Here is a 4250-nt window from a genome sequence, read left to right on the forward strand (position 1 = left end):
TTTAGAGAATTGATCTTTAGTGATTTGACCTGCTCTCTTTCCTCTGTCTCCTAGATAACAGGAATTCTTGGACATAATTCTGAGATTGAACTCAACAAATGATAGCCATTGGTCTGGCTTAATGAGAAATCATTTAGCTCATGGAGTCATCTCACCCTGCCTGATCTCGTTCAAAATTCGGAACCTTCATTTTCTGTCTCAAGACAAAATAAAACTGAACAAAACCCAGTGCCATCTAGGCTGGTGTGCATAGAAAGAGACATCACCAGAACATACCTCTTCTCACTTGAACTTGTATTAACAGGTGTCTTTCGCTATAGAAATGTAGTCAAGAGAAAGGTTGCAAAAGGGTTGGATTCCAAAAGTCCTGAGAGAGGGAAGCAGGTACAATTTGGCTAGGGCTTCAGTAAGAGCCACTAAAGGTCTTGATATGGCAGGTAGGGTGAATGTACTTCTGGAGAAATAGGTTCCAAGTCTGATTCAAAGGCAGATAAAACCAGTTCTCACCCATTATGCCAGTGGCCCTGGCGGGGCTGTCATTGGCAAATGAATCTCCCTGGAGAAACAGTATCCATCTTTTATTTACAGTTCTGGTTATGATTATAGATTACATCAGTTCTTCCACTCATTAATCCCATCTTAATAGCAAGGGAGAGTAGGATTTACCCCAACAACTTTCAGTAAACAAACAAATATTGCATTAATAATGATGATGATGATGACATTAGCTTAATATATGTAGATACTTTACATGAATGGTCTCATATAATGTTCCTAACAATTCCTTGAGGCGGGTACTATTATTGTCCTCATTTTATAGTTGAGGAGCTTGAAGCTTAAACAGGTGTCATTTGTCCACCATAGGCAAGGCTCACACATTTTCAGAATTCAAACATGAAGTGAATGCTTTGCAAATGTTATGAGTAAACGTGGGTTTTCTTACATCTGTAGTGTTTGGGTGTGTGTTTACTTGGCCTGTTCAACCATATACTGAAGTCTCCTTAGAGACAAGGTTCACGTCTTGTTTATCTACTGGCTTCAGCACAGTGTTAGTTAAATTAAGTCCTCCTTTTACTTCTTACAAAGGCAGGTACAATTTCCAGCCATCTCTGTCATGTGAAGAATATCACAGAGCAGGTCACATCTCAGGACAAAATAGAACAGAAGAAGTAATTTAAAAAGTGTTTTGAAAGTAGAATGCCTGGGTGGCTCAGCTGGTTGGGCATCTGCCTTTGTCTTGGGTCATGATCCCTGGGATCAAGTTCCGCATCAGGTTCCTTGCTAGGCAGGAGCCTGCTTCTCCCTCTGCCTCCAGCTCCCCCTGCTTGTGTGCATGCTCTCTCTCTCTGGCAAAGAAATAAAATCTTTAAAAAAAAAAAAAAGTGCTTTAAAGGCCAAATCCTTGCTAACTCTGTGACAATACTTTTATCTCCACACTTTCATCACATCCACAAATCTCCCTCTTCCGGTGGCACTTTAGCGAATTAGATGCTGTCCTGATGAAGCTGTCACTCAGAGCTAAGGCATACAATTCTCTCTCTCCTACTTGTTATGGATTGAACTGTGTCCCCCCTTCCAAAGCATATGTTGAAGCCCTTTACCGCTAATGTGACTGTATTTTGGGATAGGATCTTTAAGGAATTAATCAAGATTAAATGAGGTCATAGGGCGGTGCCCTTACTGAATAAGGGCTTACAAGAAGGGAAAGACATACCAGAGCTGTCTCACTGTCTCTCTCCTTGAAAGGCCATGTGAGGATACAGCAGGGAAGTGGAGGTCTACAAGACAGAGGAAAGGCCTCACCAGGAAACCAGCTCTGAGGGCACCTTCACCTTGGACTTCTGGCCTCCAGAACTATGAGAAGATAAACTTCTGTCCTTTAAGCGACCCGGTCTGTGATATTTTATTATGGCGGCCCTTGCTGACTAATACGCTATGTTTATATCGAAAGAATCGGGATGAAGAGAGGATGTCCAAGGCAAAAGCAGACAGAGCCTAGGAGATAGAGATCAATTCAGTTTGGATTAGAATAATTCTAATTTGATGATAGGAGGGTAAGTAGATGTTCCTGAATCAGTACAAAGTGCTAAGGGCTTTTGTTGACCTCACTTTTTGTTCAGCTATGTCTGTAATGTGGGGTTTTGCAAATGTAATTCACTTGCTTCAAAATCACTTGGAGTACTTGCTAAAAGTATGCATTTCTGGGTCCTTCACCAAACCAGAATTAAAACTTCTGGGGATGCGTCCCAAGACACTGTATTTTAACAAGCTCCCTAGGTGATTTAAATGCACACCCAGCTTGGGAATCATTGCATTATAGGATCATTCTGTGTTTCTAATTGCAGAACTAAAATTCAGCTTCCAGTGGGGCTAATTTATTTATTTCCTTGGGGGCTAAAACCCTTCCTTGAAGACTGAAGACGTATAAGAAAATATACATTACTATTTTATAATTTAGTAGTATTTGGAAAATCATATGTAAAACATAACATGCTAGGTTCTCTCGAATCACTAATCGATCATATGGGAATTCAGAAAAAGGCTTTAAGAGTTGGGAACATTTTTGTTGTTCTTCCCCCATCCGTCCCCAAAAAAGAGAGGACAGGAAGGAGCTTCAGCAAAGATATCACAAAGGAAGTTACGGATTTCTGGCTTTCTCAGCTCTCAGAGCCACAGGAAGTCCATTTTCATTCAGTTTCACTCTGATCATAAAGAAATACATCCCTTTTCCTTGCAAGTGAGAATTTTGCAGTCAACAACTGCTTAGGTGTGATTGGATCAGAATTTAGCGTAACAATGAATACAGTGGAGAATAAAGAGCAGAGGGGGTTAATGCAGAAATAAGCTTTCCCAGAAGAGGAAAAGCCAAGGCCCCACTGGGAGTCGAACCCAGGATCTCCTGTTTACAAGACAGGCGCTTTAACCAGCTAAGCCATGGAGCCCACGCACACGTCTGAGATAATGCTAGATCTGTCCTTGCTATTAGATTAAATATTCGTGCCAGGGCGGGTGGAAGGCAGAGCGGTTTCTCGTGAGAAACTGGACGAACTCCGAGAAGACGTTTTGCTTCCTTGGATGCGCCGCAGAGCTAACATAAGCGGGAACCGCTTGGCACAGCTTGCGTGTTAGGACTCCTAACACTTCACTCAGCCCGAGAATAACCCTCAGTGACAGTCACGGCCACCACTTTCCCTCCCCAACTGGGATGAAGTCTTCCCAAAGCACGCCTCGCTGGGGCTGCACCTCGTCCTTTGTAACGTAGACGCTACCTTCGAACGCACGAGGATCTCTGAAAAGGAGCTTCGTGCAAGACTCCTGGACCGCAGGATTGGGGCGTCCGGCACCCGCTCTCGGACCGGGGGTCGGGGGCCGAGAAGAGGGTGCGGGGATGCGGACCTCCGCTGCGTCAGTCACGTCGCCGTCTCAGACCGGTCACACAAGCGCAGGTGGAGGGCGGGGGGGGGGGGGGGGCGGAGGGGGCCCCGCCCGGCCCAAGGTGTATCCTGGGTCCAGGTACGATCCTCCTAAGGTGGGGAGCTTTATGGTTCCTGCGGACCACTGCTTTGCCCACTCCCGCATAACCAAGGCCTCATATCCAGGGCAATGCGTCATCAGCTCGCGGATCTCCCCTCTAACACCATCCTCCGAGGTCGCACCCTCGCGGTGACCCGCACCCCCTACCCGAGGTCGCACCCCCGCGGTGACCCGCACCCCCTCTCCTAGCTCATACGCGGGGCGCGGAGAGCTGGGCTGGCGGCCCTTTGCGCCGGTGGCAGGGGCCTGGGACTCCGGGGGTCTGCGGGCGGGGCCTGGACCACCGAAGATGAGGGGCGTAGGGGCTGAGGCTGGGAGGCTCGGCTGGGCGAGGGAAGAGACCCCAGGACCGACCCAGACCGCGCTGTGGGCTCCAGGCCGCCGGGACCTCTACTCTCCCACCGGCAGGGCCTGAAGACCCTCACTAATACGAACGGATCCCTGCCCTAAACTTTGGGTCTTTGTCTCTGTCTCTGTCTCTCTCTCACACACACGTCCCGCACGCGCAACCGGGACTTCAGCTCCACTCCAGCCCAGCTGGGGAGGATGCGAGAATGGGGTGGGAGGCTCTCTGACCTCCACCTGCAGAGTTCGACACGCCTCCCTGCTGCCCCCCCACCGCGCCCCAGACACGGCGCGCCGCATACCGGAGACCAGACTCAGCGTGACCTATAGATTCAGTGCAATCCCAATCAGAATTGCAGCAAGTTATTTCA

General features: G+C 48.0%; 1 non-coding gene across 1 annotated transcript; it reads right to left on the bottom strand.

The window, feature by feature from the left end:
* Positions 1-2868: 2868 nt before the first annotated feature.
* TRNAT-UGU (transfer RNA threonine (anticodon UGU)) lies at positions 2869-2942 on the bottom strand. Its single transcript has one exon. It is a non-coding gene; the product is annotated as a tRNA-Thr (tRNA).
* Between the last annotated feature and the right edge of the window lie 1308 nt (positions 2943-4250).

Source organism: Callorhinus ursinus, unplaced genomic scaffold (assembly GCF_003265705.2).
Source record: "Callorhinus ursinus isolate GAN/ISIS: 27379988/994484 unplaced genomic scaffold, GSC_fseal_2.0 scaffold109, whole genome shotgun sequence".
NCBI classification, from domain to species: Eukaryota; Metazoa; Chordata; class Mammalia; order Carnivora; family Otariidae; genus Callorhinus; species Callorhinus ursinus.